The 21,417-nt window shown below is 29.5% G+C and overlaps 1 non-coding gene across 1 annotated transcript; it reads right to left on the reverse strand.

Moving 5' to 3' along the window:
* Positions 1-2,158: 2,158 nt before the first annotated feature.
* LOC115715350 (small nucleolar RNA R71) lies at positions 2,159-2,265 on the reverse strand. Its single transcript, XR_004011226.1, has one exon. It is a non-coding gene; the product is annotated as a small nucleolar RNA R71 (small nucleolar RNA).
* Between the last annotated feature and the right edge of the window lie 19,152 nt (positions 2,266-21,417).

The following is a 21,417-nucleotide window of genomic DNA, read 5'->3' on the forward strand; positions in this document are numbered from 1 at the left end:
GAGCCTTTCAAGCCTACCTAGAAATTTTCACCATAGTATACCCAAAGTTGAGCCTTAGCCTGTTTTAAAAAATTTTCACCACTTAACTGAGCTGAATCTGTTATCTTAAACTCTTTTCACCGTGAACATACCTTATTATGCCATGAGCCTTGAAGCAAGTTTGGGGGGGAAATAAGTGTTGTAAGTGGAAAAATAAAGTGTAGGGGTGAGAGATTGGGAAAAAAGAATAATATTGTGTGTTGTGCCTCCGAAAAAAAAAAAAAGAAAAATGTCTTCTTGAAGAAAAAAAAAAGTTAAGAAAATTATGAGGTACACACATAAGAAAAATTGCAATCTCTTATTTCTGTTTTTGGGATATATGGAAAGAAAGCAAAATAAATGTCTAGGCTTGCTTGGTTAATAGTGCTTATGGTATAGTGTAGCCTAAATGACTTCTCACCTATCCATGTACCTAAGCCATGCAATGTTAACCGAAAAAGACCTATTGATTCCAAATAGAAATTTGTCAACATTAGTGGAGAGAGGTATGTCATTCAAACTTATTGATCATGTGTTAGTGGGATGTTGGAAAGTTTAGAACAGTTGTGATATTGATGGCAATTGCGATGTTTTATGTTTGTATGAATTACTTACTTGTAAATTGCACATTCAACTTAGTTCTTAGAGTTGGCAAGTTGAAATTCTGGTTATTGATGGATTGAAGTTGTGCAGGTGGTGGTAACAGTTAAATTGTCGGAAAGTTTAGCTATCATTGTCAGTTTGTTTTTAGTTTAGTCTTAGTTTACTCGGGGACGAGTAAAGAGTCAGTTTGGGGGAGTTTGTTAGGCTATTTTTAGCCTATGTTTTGGATCTAATTTATGTGCGTTTTTAGGTGTGTTGGGACGGAATTACGCTTGTTTTCTATGTTTTCAGGTTCTTTGGAATAAAAGAGGTCTCGGGTGCAGAAATTCGATAAAAGACGTGCTGAGCCGAAGAAAACACAATTTCTGAGTAATTGTGCATATCTAGCCGCTGCTAAACACAACTTGGCCGCGGCTAGATCTCGAAGGGTTTCAAAGGCACAGTCGCCGCGGCGATGAAGAGTCTCGCCGCGGCCATTTAAGAGTTACAGAGAGACCCCTAATTTGCAATTATCTCGCGGCGGCGAGAGGAAGCTTAGCCGCGGCGAGATCCCGTACGGACCAGGGGCATTTTCGTCCATCGAACCCTAAATTTTAGTTATAAATAGAAAACTGCGAATGGAAGTCTGGGAGAGCGATCAGAAACCCTAAAATACAGCTGAGAGCGGCAGGAAGAGCACAGAGATTGAAGTGAAGATCCAGAATTCATCCACCAACAGTTCTTTTCTTTATTCCTCTTTAATTTCTTTATGTTGAATATTGCTATAGGAATGGTTATGGATTTGTTTCTGAACTAAATTTCCCATTTAGGGAGGATGATGATTGTTGTTTAATGTTTTGCCTAGTTAATGTTTAATTACCATTCCTCAATTCTTGTGTGTGAAATTATCTTAATTTGTTCTTAATTTCATGTTTAAGATTGATCACCTTGTGCATGCTCTATGATCTCAATTCGAAATCTGAAAAGTGAGAATTGAGAATGCTAAAATTAAGATAATCGATGTTCTATGTGAAACGAAAGTATTTGCATGACTTATGTGACGAGTAGATTATTACTTAATGCTGATTTCATGTTAGTTTAATTAAGGAATTAATTAGATAACATGTGATTTAGAATCTAGAAGATCTGAAAGGAGCTAGGTTATTTCATAATCTGTCATTCACTCCAAGAATAGGATAGTAATTAAGCATTAACGATTTGGGTAAACAACAACATGATTCTCCTCCCTATTATCTCATCTTGCTCAACTTTCAATTGTGTCATTAAGTTTTCTGAATTTCTTTCATATTTTACTGTTTTTAAATCATAATTGCTTTTGATTTGCCGAATAGAATCATAAGTATAATTTAGTGGTATTTAATCCAATTCCCTGTGGGATCGACCTCACCTGTGTGAGATTTACTACTTGATTGCGTATACTTGCGTAGCGTTTATAAAATATAGCAACATGTATTCCTTAAGGTCAAGGTCTATTGGGACATGGGATGAAATGACAAAAGTATTTTTCTCTAAATTTTTTCCACCCCATAAGACCAGCAGCCTTAAGAGGCAAATCTCTACCTTCACCCAAAAGGACCATGAAACGTTTCATCAAGTCTGGGAGAGGTTTAAAGATTTGATGAGCCAGTGCCCACATCGTGGATACGAAAGTTGGCGTCTTGTCAGCTATTTCTACGACGATCTCACAGCCGACAAAAGACAATTCGTACAAATGATGTGCAATGGCGACTTCCTATACAAAGATCCCGAAGAAGCTTTGGAATATCTTGAAGAAATTTCTGAAAAATCATACACAAGGAGTGCGCCAAGTCCTACGGACAAGCCATGAACAGCCAGAGTCTACCAGAAGGAGGAGGACAGTGTGAAAGCTCAACTTGAAGCTTTGAAAAAATAATTTGAGGCTTTCAAAACTGAAGAAGGTAAAGCACTCCAGATGGCTGCAAAAGTGGAAAAGCAAGAACCATGCTTCATTTTTGGAGGGACTGATCATCAACCACAAGAGTGTCCTAGTCTTAGTATGTTGAGGGGAGGAGATGAGGAACAGTGTAATGCCTTAGGGGATTACAAGAAGCCTTATAATGCCTACTCCAACACATACAATCCTGGTTGGCATAGCCATCCCAATTTCAGTTGGAAGGATACAAGTCAAAATCAAGCATCTGGGAGCCAATGGAGGTCTGATCAACAAAAGAATTCTCTTGAGAGTTCCATGAAAATTCTCGCAGAATCCCAACTATAGTTCAGGACTCATTTCACTCAGGTGATAGATGAATTGAAGGACATAAAGATTCAAATAACAAAGTTAAATGATTCTTCAGTCATTCAAGAGCCTGGTAAGTTTCCCACTCAGCCTCTAATCACTCCCAAAGGGCAACATATGGCACAAACTTCCGCTCCTTCAGAGTCTAATCTCAAAGGGGTTAATGCCATTACTACCCGAAGTGGTCAAAGTACGGTATCACCATTACCTAAGACCACTAGTGTACCAATGCCTGCTCCAGATGTTGATATGCCACAAAATCTTCCAGTAAAGGTGCCCTTTCCTCAGGCTTTGAAATTCACTCGAAAGGTACTGGAAAGTCATAGTGAGATCCTTGACTTTTTGACACAAGTTAAGGTTAACCTGCCATTACTTCATGTAATCAAGCAAGTACGGGCTTATGCCAAAGTTATCAAGGATGTATGCACTATCAAAAGGAAGCACCATGTCAAGAAAACTGCATTCTTGGCAGAACAAGCTAGTGCGGTGATCGACTGCAAGACACCGAATACAAAGATCCTGGTTGTCCCACCATTTCATGTCAAATAGGGGAACAGGAATTTGGCCAAGCCCTCCTCGACTTAGGTGCAAGTGTAAATCTCATGCCTTATTCCATATACTTGCAACTAGGCCTAGGAGAACTTAAGCCCACATCTGTGGTGCTACAATTGGTCGATCGATCAGTTAAGAAACCTCGGGGAATAGTTGAAGATGTCTTGATTCAAATTGATAAATTCTATTACCCCATGAATTTTCTCATCTTGGACACTCAATTTGAAGTCAACTTAGAGTCCAAAATTCCCATCATTCTCGGACGACCATTCCTCGCAACAGGAAATGCACTCATCAATTGAAGGAATGGTCTCATGAAAATCTCTTTTAGGAACATGACTCTAGAGGTGAATGTTTTCAACATTGGTAAACAACCACCTGATAACGATGAGTGTTTCCAATCATTTCTGATCGATACACTTATTTCAGAAGAGGTAGAAGCACAATACACTTCCACTCATCTCAATGACCTCTTCGAAATTTCTGAGATTTCTGAGTCGGGTAATACTGAAATAACCCCTGAAGTCATCAATCAATTACCGACCAAAAGAACAATGTTTTGGAATCCAATCTTCGAGGGACTTCCTCAAGATAGGGAAACACCAAAACCATCCACTGTACAAGCTCCTCAACCAAACTTGGCTCAACTTCCTTAGGAACTTAAGCATGTCTTCTTGGGAGCAAACAACACTTTCCCTGTCATAATATCCTCCACCCTTAATGCAACTCAAGAGCAACAACTTATCAACGTGCTCACAGAGCAAAGAGGAGCAATTGGTTGGACGTTAGCTGACATTAAAGGGATTAGTCCTTTGATTTGCTCCCATCACATTAAATTGGAAGACGGGGCCATACCACGACGTGATCCTCAAAGGAGATTAAACCCACCAATGAAGGAAGTGGTAAAGACAGAAATCTTGAAGCTTCTGGATTACGGGATACTTTATCCTGTTGCCGACAGTAAGTGGGTTAGCCCAACTCAGGTTGTTCCCAAGAAATCGGGAGTAACAGTGGTACCAAATGATAAGGGAGAACTCATCCCTACCAAGGTAACAACAGGTTGGTGCATGTGCATTGATTATAGAAAATTAAATGCCGCCACATGTAAAGACCATTTCCCACTTCCATTCATCGATCAAATCTTGGAACGTGTGGCAGGTCATCCTTTCTACAGCTTTCTCGATGGTTATTTAGGGTACTACCAAATTGAAATTGCTTTAGAAGATCAGGAAAAGACCACATTCACTTGTCCTTTTGGTACCTATTGTTGGGTTTTATGCCCTAAATAAAACTCTTTACAATCTGATTAGTTATCAATATAAGAAATTTGAAGTGATTGATGTTTGCATGAATTCTACATGCTAATGGTTTAATATGTTTAATATGTTTATTACATTCATACACACAAAATCAGTTAAATCCAGATCATATGTTTATTCACAATTACAGTATCGTCAACACAGTGGAATGTGATTGTGATCATATGAATCAAAAGTTTTGGTCCCTGTTTCATCAGTGTTATTGGATTTACACTAATGTGATAATCAGCGATGATGTATACTCACACTTGGACTAAGTGTTATGTTCTTTCCAGGACATTAGTAAAGTATACTAGTTTTGAATGTATGGAGTATACATTGGACTGGACCGATATTGCAACTAAGTTAAGATATTACAAACTTACCGTTATACATATCTTTCCAAGTCAATATCAGTAGTTGATCTTAAGATTAAAAGAATCTAAATCCTCATATGCTTAGGCTCAACTCAGGAGTGCTATTCATGTTCTTTGATTTATTAGTTAAGCCTACTTTTGGGTCAGGGTGATACGCATATTTTGGGAACATGATAGTATGATTGAGTGGGAGTGCTGAACATAAATATGGAATCTATAGCTTCTACTGGTGTATAGAAGTCAAGTGATGATTCCCTTCAAGCTTAGCAAATAGAAGTAAATGGATGAGCTCTTGTTTAACTGACTAATTATTAGATCACTAAACACCATTTACAGGTGGCTAAGTGTTTTAAGGGGCAAAATACATTGAGGGGTGAGAACGGTAAAGAAATCCCATCTCGATGTAGATCATCTATATAGAGGATCTTTAAATCACAATAAGATTATAACAATGGTTAAATGAGATAGTATATTGATATCGTGGAACATACAATATGCTCTATATAAGTCTGAGAGTGCAATTCTAAGTTCTAAGAGTGGATTCAACGAAGAATTAATAAGTAGGAATTTACTTGGTAAATTTGGTTCACTTATTGGAAGCTCAGCATATAGATCCATGGTCCCCATTCTAGTTGAGAACATTCTGCTTGTAAGACTCATTAATTGATTCGTGATTGATCAATTATAATTCTAAAGTTAGACTATGTCTAATTTTATGAATTTTCACTAAGCAGGGGTGAAATTGTATAGAAAAGAGATTCTAGGTTTATTTATTTATTAATGGACTTTATATGTCTAATTAATAATTAAATTAAATGATAATATTATTTAATAATCTATTTTAGTTATTAAATAATTAGTTTTGGCATTTAAAAGGTTAGAATTGGAAAATTTGCGTTTTTGAGAAAATAGAGATAAAATTTGATAAAATTGTAAAATTAAGTGAGGCCCATTGCAACACCATGGCCGGCCACTTAAGTTGATTTTTCAAATTAATATTTTCATTATTTTAATGCAAATAATTCTAAACCTAGACCTAGTAGTTGCCTATAAATAGAAAGTGATGGCTCAGTCAAATACACATCTTTGAATAAGCCTTTCTGACAGAATTTTCTCTCTTCAGAAAAACTGAGCCTTCCCCACTTTCTACACCTTGGCCGAAACCCTCTCTCTTTTCTTCTTCATCTTTTTCGTGACCCTAGTGAAAGAGTAAGTGCCCACACACAAAGCAAGCGCAACTCAATCATAGATTGGAAGACTGTGAAGGATCAAAACTTGAAGAAGAAGGACATTCGGGCTCAGATCTTGATTATACTCTGCTACAGAAAGGAATCAAGGGTTAGAGATCTGAGTGGAAGGAGACATTAATTCCGCTGCATCAATGTAAGGTTTTCTTAACTTTATATGTGTTTAATTTATCGTTTTAGAAAGTTCATATTTAGGGTGTTTAAACAACATACTTGTGAGTAGATCTAAGATCCTGGTAAAATAATTCCCAACACCTATGCCTTCCGGCGTATGCCATTTGGCCTGTGTAATGCCCCAGCCACCTTCCAGTGGTGCATGATGAGTATCTTTAGCGATATGATCGAGAATTGTATGGAAGTATATATGGATGATTTGACAGTCTTTGCTGATTCATTTGAATCAAGCCTTCTCAATTTGGAATCTGTGCTTAAACGATGCAAAGAGAAAGGCTTAGTACTCAACTGGGAGAAGTGTCATTTCATGGTGCCATCTGGCATAGTCTTGGGGCATATTGTTTCACAACGAGGAATTGAGGTTGATCAATCCAAGATTGAACTCATATCAAAGCTGCTCGCCCCAAGACTGTTAAGGATGTTCGATCCTTTCTTGGGCATGCTGGATTCTATAGGAGGTTCATCCATAATTTTTCGACGATAGCTCGACCTTTGTCGAACCTCCTGGCAAAAGACGTGGTGTTTAACTGGACACGCGAGTGTGAGGAATCCTTTCAAACACTTGTCACCAAACTCACTTCTGCCCCTATCATTCAACCACCTGATTGGAACTTGCCATTCGAGATCATGTGTGATGCTAGCAATTACGCTATAGGGGTCGTCCTTGGTCAACGAAGGGAAGGGAAGCCCTTCGTCGTATACTATGCAAGTAGAACTCTTAATAGTGCTCAAATGAACTATTCTACTACTGAGAAAGAGTTGCTTGCCGTAGTATTCGCACTTGACAAGTTTCGTTCCTACTTGATCGGTTCCCCTATCACGGTCTTCACCGACCACTCTGCTCTTAAGTACCTCCTTTCCAAAAAGGATGCTAAGGCACGCTTAATTAGGTGGATCCTTCTGTTACAGGAATTTGACTTGACCATCAAGGATAAGAAAGGAGTTGAAAATGTGGTAGCGGACCACCTACCTCATCTAGAGTTTTCTGATTCCGCTGATGGCCCTGCTATCCGAGATGGCTTCCCTGATGAACATCTCTACACCATCACTAAGTTACCATGGTACGCTCATATTATTAATTACTTAGTGATTGGAGAGCTTCCTGCTTCCTGGAATGCACAGGATAAACGTAAATTTTTGGTCGAGGTCCGTAACTTTTACTGGGATGATCCATATCTTTTCAAGTACTGCCCCGACCAAATTATGAGACGTTGCATTCCAGATGATGAAATTTTTAGTGTCTTGAACTTTTGCCACAACGAAGCATGTGGTGGTCATTTTTCTATGAAAAAGACTGCTGCAAAAATCTTACAGTGTGGTCTATACTGGCCCACTTTGTTCAAAGACACTAACAATTTCTGTCGATCTTGTGAGTGCCAGAAACTAGGTGCGCTATCCCGACGACACATGATGCCATTGAACCCAATGCTCGTAATAAAAATATTTGACTGTTGGGGAATTGATTTTATGGGACCGTTCCCACCTTCTTTTGGCTACCTTTACATTCTCCTCGCCATAGACTATGTCTCCAACTGGGTTGAAGTCGTGCCCTGTCGAAATGCAGATAACACAACTGTTGTGAAATTCTTAAAAGAAAATGTGTTATCTCGTTTTGGCAGACCACGAGCTATCATCAGTGATCAAGGCACCCATTTCTGCAACCACTCTTTTAAGCATTTGATGCAAAAGTATGGTGTACTTCACAAGGTTGCACTGCCTTATCACCCACAGACAAATGGCCAAGCTAAGTTAGCTAATCGTGAAATTAAGCAAATTTTAGAAAAGACGGTTAACCCTGACCGCAAAGATTGGTCCTCCCGACTTCTCGATGCTCTCTGGGCCTACCGCACTGCTTACAAAACTCAGCTAGGCATGTCTCCTTACAGACTAGTCTATGGCAAGGCCTGCCATCTCCCTGTTGAACTGGAACATAAAGCATGCTGGGCTGTAAAAAGCCTAAATTTTGATCTCAACGCGGCGGGCCTTAATCGTAAGCTTCAGTTGTCAGAAATTGAGGAGCTACGGAATGATGCTTATGATAACTCTAGGATCTATAAGGCTAAATTAAAAGCGGCTCATGACAAGCAGATCCTGAGGAAAGAATTTGAGCCAAATCAGCGAGTGCATCTTTATGACACTCACCTGCATATCCACCCTGGGAAGCTGAGATCCCGGTGGACTGGGTCGTATGTTGTAAAAACTGTTTTCCCCCACGGTGTTGTTGAGGTCGAGGACCCAACCGATGGGAGAAAATTCAAAGTGAATGGCCAAAGACTGAAACACTACATAGAGAGGGTGCCCCAGCCTGTCGAGGATATCCTCGTGGCTCCGGTTTACCAGCCTTGAGTAGTGCTTCCCCAATCTTGTACATAGGTTTTTTCTCTTTTTCCTTTTATCTTTGTCATCTTATTTTGTTATTTGTTATCATTTTTTTGTTTTTCAGTTTTTATGTTTTTAGAGGATCAATATCGCTGCTATTCATGGTTGCTTGCTCTCCAGGTGTTCTCTTTCCCTATTCTTTTAATTTTTATATCTTTAGACATTGAGGACACTGTATTATTTTAGTTGGGGGTGGTGAGCATATTCAATCATGTTTCTTAATTTTTGTCATATTAATATTTTCATGGTCAAATTTTTCAAAAATTACTCATTTAGTCTTGTAAAATGTTATTTTCAAGCCAATTTTTGCTATCTTTGTTACTTAGAATTTTTCTAGAGTTATAAAATGCACATGCCAAACTTTGTGGTAAGATGGGTGTTAGCACATATTTGCTTAGGAACTTTGCCAAGTTTAAGTATTCATATTTTTGTGAGTGGCGAGATTTGAGAAAACAATTTTTGAATTTTTATTGATTCTTAGACATGGTTATCATTATTTTGGACATGGTACTAGGATTTGATTGGATGTTACTTTAAGAGATATTTTTTTTATAGACAAATCTTATTAGGGAGCCTTCGTGTAATTATTATTTTTTTTTTTTTGTGAAAAAAAAAAGAGAAGTGAAAGAAATTACAAGAGCAACATTTCCATCATTATATCCAACATTTGCCTCTTGTTCTCTTCAAAAAAAAAAAACAAAAAGAAAAAAAAAAGTTGCAAGAGCAACATTTCTATTCATTTGTTTAATATGTTGCCTCTTGTTTAAAAAATTATAGTATATTATTTTATTTATTTTTTTATGGCTCCTAGAATAAATGTAAAAGATTGTCTATTTTCGCTTAAAAGTCCCGAAAAGCTGGTTTGTGGTATTCTTTATGGTGGTTGTCCAAATAATTCATAACCTATATTCGTTTCAATATTTATTCAAATGTTTGTCCTAAATTAATCTATCCTTTTCGAGTGCTCACTTTTCAATTTCCAACTCCATGAGTGAAATCCTTAGTCATGAATAAATATTTTCAATACCTGTGAGGCAAATGGAGTTGAGACTTTTACTTGGTATATTTTTCGAAATCATCTATGTGTTATGGTTTGTGGTAAGAAGGTTCATGTTTGGCGCACACACTCACAACTCTAGATTTATTCAAAGTAATTTTTTATAGTTCTTATTGGCTTGTTACTAATATTTTGCTTAAATATTTGTGCCATTTTTAAAATTTTTGACCAAGAAAATATTTTATTGACATTAATTTTGTTCGCTTGAATTGCTAGAGATTAGCAATAAGCTAGTTGGGGGTTGTGATTAAGGGTCAAATTGGTACATTTTAAGCCTTTATTTATACATATTTAATTAATATAAATTGAATATTTCTTAATTTTAATGATAAATTTATATTTAATGAAAATATTTAATTTACTTTAATTTTTTGTTATTTTTCAAATTCAAGTAAAATGTTAAAAAGAAAAATATAAAAAGCCCATGTAGGAGTCCAAGTATTGAATATTTGAGTTCATATGTATCATTTTGAATACATTACCTTTTGTGAAAATTACATGAAATATGAGATTTCATAAAAAAAAATTAGAAAAATATGGCATTTATAGGTTTGCCACTCTTCTATGGCATTTTTTTACATTTAAGATTTTTTATGGTATTTGATATGCCATATTTTTATAATTTTATTATCGAATCCCATATTTTATGTTTTTGTTTTTAGCTTAATTAGTTTTATTTATTTTTAATTTATTTTACATTTACATTTAAGGGTTCCCTTCTTTCTATTTGGAAAATTTACACCAAATACTACATTTTTTTCAAATATTACATTTTTAATTTGACAAGAACATTTTACTTTTATACTTTTCTTAATTTTTTTTCTTCTTTTTTACTGTTTTTACTTATTGAAGCTTCAAAAGTTTTTTTTTTGTTGTTTTATATATTTTTTAGTCAATTTTGGCTCTCTTTTGTCTTTTCAATTTTTAAGTCAATTGCTACTTTTTTTTTTCTTTCTCTTATCTCTCTATTTTTTTTTTCTAATTTCTCTTTGTGTCTCTCTCTTTTTTTTTTTTAATATTTTTTCTCAAACTAATTTTTTTCTCTTAATATATATAATAAGTGTACATTTTTATATTTCATTTTTTTTACAAAAATTAAACTTGGTTTTTATTTAAACTACTATTCATTTTTTTTTTTGGTTAAAAACTAATTATTCCATTAAAAACAGCAGGAAAAAAAACCAGTTTCATCAACATCATCCTGAAAAAAAAAAACAATATAAAAATCATAATCTAAAATAATCCAACTTTAAAAACTAGTTTCATTAACATTGAAAGAAACTAATAATTTCATTTAAAGAATAAAAAAAAATAGTTTCATCAACAAGATAATGAAAAAAATTACAATCTAAAAACGATACTAACTTTAAAAAGCAGTTTCATCAATGTTAAAAGAAACGAATTATTTCATTAAAATATGCCAAAAAATAGTTTCATCAATAACATAATAAAAATACACAATGCCTAATAACTAAACTTTTACAAACGATACTAAATTTAAAAACCAGTTTTGAACATATAAATTTTATATCAATACCTAATAATCAAACTTCTAACTTCATTCTTTATTTTGGCATTTAATTTTTTATTTGCTTGCTCAAAAATTAAAGTTAATTTAAACATACAATATCCAGCAAATATAACAAAGAGAATCATAGATTAAAATAAAACTCAATTATGAAGAACAATAAAAAAATCACTTATAAAAACTAGTTACTTAAAAAAACCAGTTATGAAAATAATTAAATAATATGTGTGTAAGAAACTGATTAATTAAAATAAAATAAAAATTGTTATTCAAATATCATACAATAATAAAACTGGTTTTATACAAACTAAAAAATATACAATAATATCATAAAAATAGAGCAACCCCATTACAGAACAGTTTAAACCTGTGAAACTAGTTTCGACATGTGAAACCAGTTTTTGACGTTATAAAAAATCATAACAAAATACAAATGTTAATAATAAAGTTAATTGATACCAGTTTCATCAGACAATCAAATAAAAACACACACACACACAAAAATACAAAAAAAAAATACTAATCACAAATATAATCAAAACAACACATAATGCATACCAATAATTTAATAACAAAATATAAGTGTAAGTTTCGAACCTAGAAACAAAATAATAAAAAAGTAACTTGAGAAAAAATTCTAATAACATAATGATTTTTTTTTTATTCTTTTAATGAAATTATTAGTTTCTTTCAGGATGATGTTGATGAAACTGGTTTTTTTTGGGAAATTTACACCCACTACTATTTTTTCCCCATTTATTACATTTTTACTGTTGCACGGAAATTGCAACATTTATACTGTCTTTTTTTTTTTTTTTTGGCAGTTTACTGCCTTTAAAACTTTAGCTTTTTTTTTTTTTTTTTATTTTAAGTGATAAAAAAAATGATGTGATGGGAATTGTCACATTTGTGGCAGCTTTTTTTTTTTTTTTTTCTTTTCTTTTAATTCAATTTAATCATTATATCAATAAAAAAAATGATGTGATGGGAATTGTCACATTTGTGGCAGCTTTTTTTTTTTTTTTCTTTTCTTTTAATTCAATTTAATCATTATATCAATACAATTACTCTCTTTCACACCACGTTTTTATACCTACTATCCCATTTAATTATTCATCTTCTTCTTCTTATGTTCTTCTTCTTCTTCTTCTTCTTTTTTTTTTTAAAAAAAAAACACATCCAGTTATTGTCTTTGGGTCAAATTTTTTGTGGTTATTCTCTCTTCTTATGTGTTTACTAATCTATCTACTATTCACCTTCTTCTTCTTCTTTTTTTTCTTTTTTTTTTCCCAAATCTATAATATTACCCAAATAAAAGCTATGTTTTTATGGCTGAGATGATGAGGGGAAGGAAGACCATGAAGGTGATAGTTCTTAGTTCTTCTTCTTCATCTTCTTTTCTTTTCTTCTTCTTTTTTTTTTAATTTTTTGAAGTTCTTAGTTATGTTTTTTTTTAAAATATAAGATTTAGTGTGGTTTTTTTTTGTTCTAATTTTCTAGAACTTTTCTTGCAAATATAGTGCATTTAGTATTGAGGATGTGCACAACATAGTTAATTTTTGATCATTTTTTTTTATTGTTTTTTTTGTTTTAGTATTGTTTTAGTATTGTTTTACTGTTGTTTTTCATGATTTATTTATTTGAATTAATAGGTATTTTCTGGGTGTTCTCGTGTTGTTGTGATGGTTATGTCTGTGAGTGTGGAAGATGGAGGTGTGTGTTTCTTTTATATTTTTCTAAGTAGTTATATTTGCTTCATTTGTTTTTGTGTTGTTTCAGTGTTGTTTTAGTAGTTTTTTTTTATAATTTTCTAGGAATAGACTTGCAAATATAGTTGATTTTGCATCTGGTGTTGAGGTTGTGCAGCAGATTGTTTGTTTTTTTTAATCATTTTTTTCTTTTGTTTTGTTTGATTGTTTTAGTGTTGTTTTACTGTTGTTTTACTGTTGTTTTGCCATGATTATTTATTGACGTCGATTTTACTGCTTTTGTTTATTCTTGCCGGTTTTAATGGTTTTTTCTTGGTGATTTCCGTCTCCGGCGTCTCCCCACACACGAAGAAGGTTGTTTCCCCACACACACAGTATAAATGAAATGATGTTGGGCTTGGGCAGTACAAAAGTAATGAAATTGGGCTTGGGCAGTACAAAAGTTGTTTTTGCCGTGTCCCAGTAAAAATGTAAAGTTTTGGTCAAAAAGCAGTATTTTTGTAAAATTCCCTTTTTTTTTGGCTGCTTTTAATGAAATAATTAGTTTTTAACAAAAAAATAAAAGAAAAAAAATAGTAGTTTAAATAAATAAAAAAACAAGTTTAATTTCTGTAAAAAAAAATTATATCTATAGTTGAGATCATTTTTTATTTATTTTAGTATTTTATTTTTATTAAAAAAAGAAAAAATAAATAAAAAGAAACACAAATTTAAAGTTTTTTATGGCATTCCTCATGACTTTTTCCCATATTTGTAAGTTTTTTTAAAAAATGTCATATTTAGTGTAATTAAGTTTTTATGCCATATATATCAAAACTTATATTTATTTTCCCATATTTTTGTAAATACCTTTTTATTACTCCATTTCAGGGTGTGAAGACAAAAGTGGGCTTTTGTACCTCTTTTCAATTAGAATTAATTGGATCAACGGACTAAATTCTAAAATTAATTGTTACAATATTGTTGGTCAATTATTTGGCAAATATACCGTTTATAAGCATACCGGTAAAACATATATATATTCAAAGTAATTTTTTATAGTTCTTATTGGCTTGTTACTAATATTTTGCTTAAATATTTGTGCCATTTTTAAAATTTTTGACCAAGAAAATATTTTATTGACATTAATTTTGTTCGCTTGAATTGCTAGAGACTAGCAATAAGCTAGTTGGGGGTTGTGATTAAGGGTCAAATTGGTACATTTTAAGCCTTTATTTATACATATTTAATTAATATAAATTGAATATTTCTTAATTTTAATGATAAATTTATATTTAATGGAAATATTTAATTTACTTTAATTTTTTGTTATTTTTCAAATTCAAGTAAAATGTTAAAAAGAAAAATATAAAAAGCCCATGTAGGAGTCCAAGTATTGAATATCTGAGTTCATATGTATCATTTTGAATGCATTACCTTTTGTGAAAATTACATGAAATATGAGATTTCATAAAAAAAAATTAGAAAAATATGGCATTTATAGGTTTGCCACTCTTCTATGGCATTTTTTTACATTTAAGATTTTTTATGGTATTTGATATGCCATATTTTTATAATTTTATTATCGAATCCCATATTTTATGTTTTTGTTTTTAGCTTAATTAGTTTTATTTATTTTTAATTTATTTTACATTTACATTTAAGGGTTCCCTTCTTTCTATTTGGAAAATTTACACTAAATACTACATTTTTTTCAAATATTACATTTTTAATTTGACAAGAACATTTTACTTTTATACTTTTCTTAATTTTTTTCTTCTTTTTTACTGTTTTTACTTATTGAAGCTTCAAAAGTTTTTTTTTTTTGTTGTTTTATATATTTTTTAGTCAATTTTGGCTCTCTTTTGTCTTTTCAATTTTAAGTCAATTGCTACTTTTTTTTTTTCTTTCTCTTATCTCTCTATTTTTTTTTTCTAATTTCTCTTTGTGTCTCTCTCTTTTTTTTTTTTTAATATTTTTTCTCAAACTAATTTTTTTCTCTTAATATATATAATAAGTGTACATTTTTATATTTCATTTTTTTTACAAAAATTAAACTTGGTTTTTATTTAAACTACTATTCATTTTTTTTTTTTTGTTAAAAACTAATTATTCCATTAAAAACAGCAGGAAAAAAAACCAGTTTCATCAACATCATCCTGAAAAAAAAAACAATATAAAAATCATAATCTAAAATAATCCAACTTTAAAAACTAGTTTCATTAACATTGAAAGAAACTAATAATTTCATTTAAAGAATAAAAAAAAAATAGTTTCATCAACAAGATAATGAAAAAAATTACAATCTAAAAACGATACTAACTTTAAAAAGCAGTTTCATCAATGTTAAAAGAAACGAATTATTTCATTAAAATATGCCAAAAAATAGTTTCATCAATAACATAATAAAAATACACAATGCCTAATAACTAAACTTTTACAAACGATACTAAATTTAAAAACCAGTTTTGAACATATAAATTTTATATCAATACCTAATAATCAAACTTCTAACTTCATTCTTTATTTTGGCATTTAATTTTTTATTTGCTTGCTCAAAAATTAAAGTTAATTTAAACATACAATATCCAGCAAATATAACAAAGAGAATCATAAATTAAAATAAAACTCAATTATGAAGAACAATAAAAAAATCACTTATAAAAACTAGTTACTTAAAAAAACCAGTTATGAAAATAATTAAATAATATGTGTGTAAGAAACTGATTAATTAAAATAAAATAAAAATTGTTATTCAAATATCATACAATAATAAAACTGGTTTTATACAAACTAAAAAATATACAATAATATCATAAAAATAGAGCAACCCCGTTACAGAACAGTTTAAACCTGTGAAACTAGTTTCGACATGTGAAACCAGTTTTTGACGTTATAAAAAATCATAACAAAATACAAATGTTAATAATAAAGTTAATTGATACCAGTTTCATCAAACAATCAAATAAAAACACACACATACACACAAAAATACAAAAAAAAAATACTAATCACAAATATAATCAAAACAACACATAATGCATACCAATAATTTAATAACAAAATATAAGTGTAAGTTTCGAACCTAGAAACAAAATAATAAAAAAGTAACTTGAGAAAAAATTCTAATAACATAATGATTTTTTTTTTTTATTCTTTTAATGAAATTATTAGTTTCTTTCAGGATGATGTTGATGAAACTGGTTTTTTTTTGGCTGCTTTTAATGAAATAATTAGTTTTTAACAAAAAAATAAAAGAAAAAAATAGTAGTTTAAATAAATAAAAAAAACAAGTTTAATTTCTGTAAAAAAAAATTATATCTATAGTTGAGATCATTTTTTATTTATTTTAGTATTTTATTTTTATTAAAAAAAGAAAAAATAAATAAAAAGAAACACAAATTTAAAGTTTTTTATGGCATTCCTCATGACTTTTTCCCATATTTGTAAGTTTTTTTAAAAAATGTCATATTTAGTGTAATTAAGTTTTTATGCCATATATATCAAAACTTATCTTTATTTTCCCATATTTTTGTAAATACCTTTTTATTACTCCATTTCAGGGTGTGAAGACAAAAGTGGGCTTTTGTACCTCTTTTCAATTAGAATTAATTGGATCAACGGACTAAAATCTAAAATTAATTGTTACAATATTGTTGGTCAATTATTTGGCAAATATACCGTTTATAAGCATACCGGTAAAACATATATATATTCAAAGTAATTTTTTATAGTTCTTATTGGCTTGTTACTAATATTTTGCTTAAATATTTGTGCCATTTTTAAAATTTTTGACCAAGAAAATATTTTATTGACATTAATTTTGTTCGCTTGAATTGCTAGAGACTAGCAATAAGCTAGTTGGGGGTTGTGATTAAGGGTCAAATTGGTACATTTTAAGCCTTTATTTATACATATTTAATTAATATAAATTGAATATTTCTTAATTTTAATGATAAATTTATATTTAATGGAAATATTTAATTTACTTTAATTTTTTGTTATTTTTCAAATTCAAGTAAAATGTTAAAAAGAAAAATATAAAAAGCCCATGTAGGAGTCCAAGTATTGAATATTTGAGTTCATATGTATCATTTTGAATACATTACCTTTTGTGAAAATTACATGAAATATGAGATTTCATAAAAAAAAATTAGAAAAATATGGCATTTATAGGTTTGCCACTCTTCTATGGCATTTTTTTACATTTAAGATTTTTTATGGTATTTGATATGCCATATTTTTATAATTTTATTATCGAATCCCATATTTTATGTTTTTGTTTTTAGCTTAATTAGTTTTATTTATTTTTAATTTATTTTACATTTACATTTAAGGGTTCCCTTCTTTCTATTTGGAAAATTTACACTAAATACTACATTTTTTTCAAATATTACATTTTTAATTTGACAAGAACATTTTACTTTTATACTTTTCTTAATTTTTTTCTTCTTTTTTACTGTTTTTACTTATTGAAGCTTCAAAAGTTTTTTTTTTTTGTTGTTTTATATATTTTTTAGTCAATTTTGGCTCTCTTTTGTCTTTTCAATTTTAAGTCAATTGCTACTTTTTTTTTTCTTTCTCTTATCTCTCTATTTTTTTTTTTCTAATTTCTCTTTGTGTCTCTCTCTTTTTTTTTTTTTAATATTTTTTCTCAAACTAATTTTTTTCTCTTAATATATATAATAAGTGTACATTTTTATATTTCATTTTTTTTACAAAAATTAAACTTGGTTTTTATTTAAACTACTATTCATTTTTTTTTTTGTTAAAAACTAATTATTCCATTAAAAACAGCAGGAAAAAAAACCAGTTTCATCAACATCATCCTGAAAAAAAAACAATATAAAAATCATAATCTAAAATAATCCAACTTTAAAAACTAGTTTCATTAACATTGAAAGAAACTAATAATTTCATTTAAAGAATAAAAAAAAAATAGTTTCATCAACAAGATAATGAAAAAAATTACAATCTAAAAACGATACTAACTTTAAAAGCAGTTTCATCAATGTTAAAAGAAACGAATTATTTCATTAAAATATGCCAAAAAATAGTTTCATCAATAACATAATAAAAATACACAATGCCTAATAACTAAACTTTTACAAACGATACTAAATTTAAAAACCAGTTTTGAACATATAAATTTTATATCAATACCTAATAATCAAACTTCTAACTTCATTCTTTATTTTGGCATTTAATTTTTTATTTGCTTGCTCAAAAATTAAAGTTAATTTAAACATACAATATCCAGCAAATATAACAAAGAGAATCATAAATTAAAATAAAACTCAATTATGAAGAACAATAAAAAAAATCACTTATAAAAACTAGTTACTTAAAAAAACCAGTTATGAAAATAATTAAATAATATGTGTGTAAGAAACTGATTAATTAAAATAAAATAAAAATTGTTATTCAAATATCATACAATAATAAAACTGGTTTTATACAAACTAAAAAATATACAATAATATCATAAAAATAGAGCAACCCCATTACAGAACAGTTTAAACCTGTGAAACTAGTTTCGACATGTGAAACCAGTTTTTGACGTTATAAAAAATCATAACAAAATACAAATGTTAATAATAAAGTTAATTGATACCAGTTTCATCAGACAATCAAATAAAAACACACACATACACACAAAAATACAAAAAAAAAAAAATACTAATCACAAATATAATCAAAACAACACATAATGCATACCAATAATTTAATAACAAAATATAAGTGTAAGTTTCGAACCTAGAAACAAAATAATAAAAAAGTAACTTGAGAAAAAATTCTAATAACATAATGATTTTTTTTTTATTCTTTTAATGAAATTATTAGTTTCTTTCAGGATGATGTTTATGAAACTGGTTTTTTTTTGGCTGCTTTTAATGAAATAATTAGTTTTTAACAAAAAAATAAAAGAAAAAAAATAGTAGTTTAAATAAATAAAAAAACAAGTTTAATTTCTGTAAAAAAAAAATTATATCTATAGTTGAGATCATTTTTTATTTATTTTAGTATTTTATTTTTATTAAAAAAAGAAAAAATAAATAAAAAGAAACACAAATTTAAAGTTTTTTATGGCATTCCTCATGACTTTTTCCCATATTTGTAAGTTTTTTTAAAAAATGTCATATTTAGTGTAATTAAGTTTTTATGCCATATATATCAAAACTTATCTTTATTTTCCCATATTTTTGTAAATACCTTTTTATTACTCCATTTCAGGATGTGAAGACAAAAGTGGGCTTTTGTACCTCTTTTCAATTAGAATTAATTGGATCAACGGACTAAAATCTAAAATTAATTGTTACAATATTGTTGGTCAATTATTTGGCAAATATACCGTTTATAAGCATACCGGTAAAACATATATATATATATTCTTACATAGTAGATCCTTTTCTCTAGTTTTTTTTTTCTAACATTTTATTTCTCTCTCTTTCCATTCATATTATAATGATGAGTCTCACTACTTTTTTTTTCTTCTCTACGTGACATATCATCATAATATCATATATATATATATCTATATTTATACTTTTATTTTGTTATGTTATTGATTTTTTTCCTTTTTTCGACACATATAATAGAATATTTAATATTTATTAAAAAACATTTAATTTTTAAAGATTTTTTTATTTTATTTTTTTAATTAAAAAATAAACAATGTTTTAATCCGTGTATATCAAATAACTCCATAAATTACTAAAAAATATATATATTTCTTTATATTTTATTAATAAATAAATAAACAATACTTAAATTTAAATAAATTTGAATGTATCAAACAACTTAATAAATTACTAAAAAATATGTATTTTTTATTTTTATATTTAGACATTACAAAATTAAATAAAAAAAATTTATTTTTATAAAATTATTTTAATAGGTTTATAAAATAATTTGTAAATAAATTAAGTAGTATATGTAACATCATATGAGTTACATTAAAAAGAAAAAAAGTAACCTCGAGGTATTTTAAATAATAAAATAACATAATATAGCCTAAAAATATAAAAAAGAAAAAAAAATTTCTTTTAATATTAGTCGTCTTTTTTGGAAAAAGAAAAATATATGTTTTTCACATATTAAAATAATTATTTTATTATTTATATATGTATAAAATTTTGAAATAAATTATTTAATGGAAAAGTAACTAATTGATATCTTATTCACATTTAAAGCAACTAAATAGTTACTTTTTTCAAAATTCCCAAAAAGCGAAAATTTCTGGAAACGAGATTTTTCCAGTTTTTTTCATTTTCGGTAATTGTTTTGAAATTTGGTATGTACGCTGACGTGGCACAACGATATTTGTGCAAATAAATCTCTTAATGGTATTTTTGTAAATAAAATTAATTCTATGTATAATATTGAAAAAAACCCTTTCATTAATCAAAGAAGCCCACAAAACCATTTCCTCCAGCCACCAATTCATTCCACTAGCATCTCACGAACAGGACCACACCGCAAGCATGGGAGCCACTCTCAGTCCGCCACGTGGCCAGTTGGTTCTCCACTCTCCCATTCCACCTAATGCAAAAAGAAAATGGTCAATTTTACCTCAAAATTTTGTGTCACTTTCTCCACTAAGTGGCACACGAAAAATACCATATGTGAACAAATTTGGCCCTATAAATAGACCATTAAAGAGAGTGAAAAAAGATCAGATTTTAGTAGTGTTATTATACCAAAATTTTATCTTTTTCTTTCCTTCTTCTTTATTTTACTTTATTAATTTTGGTGTAAAGACAATGCCTTTTCTAGGCTAATTTCTTTGGCAAGACTCAAGTGTAAGTTCGTGTAATTTTTATTTTTCTAATATATTGATTCTCTTTGGTGACGTTTGGTAACACTTTTTTAATCAGTTTTTTGTTTTTAAAAGTAGAATAGTGAAAATATTTTTCAAAAACATGTTCTATAAAACTGTTTTTACTTTTCAATTTTATAATTAGAAATCAACATTTTAAAAACAAAAAAAATCACTTTCAATATTTTTTTAAACAGTTTTTTTTCTTAATCAATCTTTTAGATTACGACCAGACCCGGACCCAAATCCCCTCCTTACGGCTCTGGCGCTAAACCCGACTTTTGACTTGAACCCGAATCCGACCCCGGACTTAGACCCGACTTAAATAAAATCAAAAAATAAAATAAAAATGAACTTTACAGAACACACTTTTGTTTTCTGTTTTTAAAATTGAAAAACAAAAGTGGTTATAGAACG

This window comes from Cannabis sativa, chromosome 4 (assembly GCF_029168945.1).
Source record: "Cannabis sativa cultivar Pink pepper isolate KNU-18-1 chromosome 4, ASM2916894v1, whole genome shotgun sequence".
NCBI classification, from domain to species: Eukaryota; Viridiplantae; Streptophyta; class Magnoliopsida; order Rosales; family Cannabaceae; genus Cannabis; species Cannabis sativa.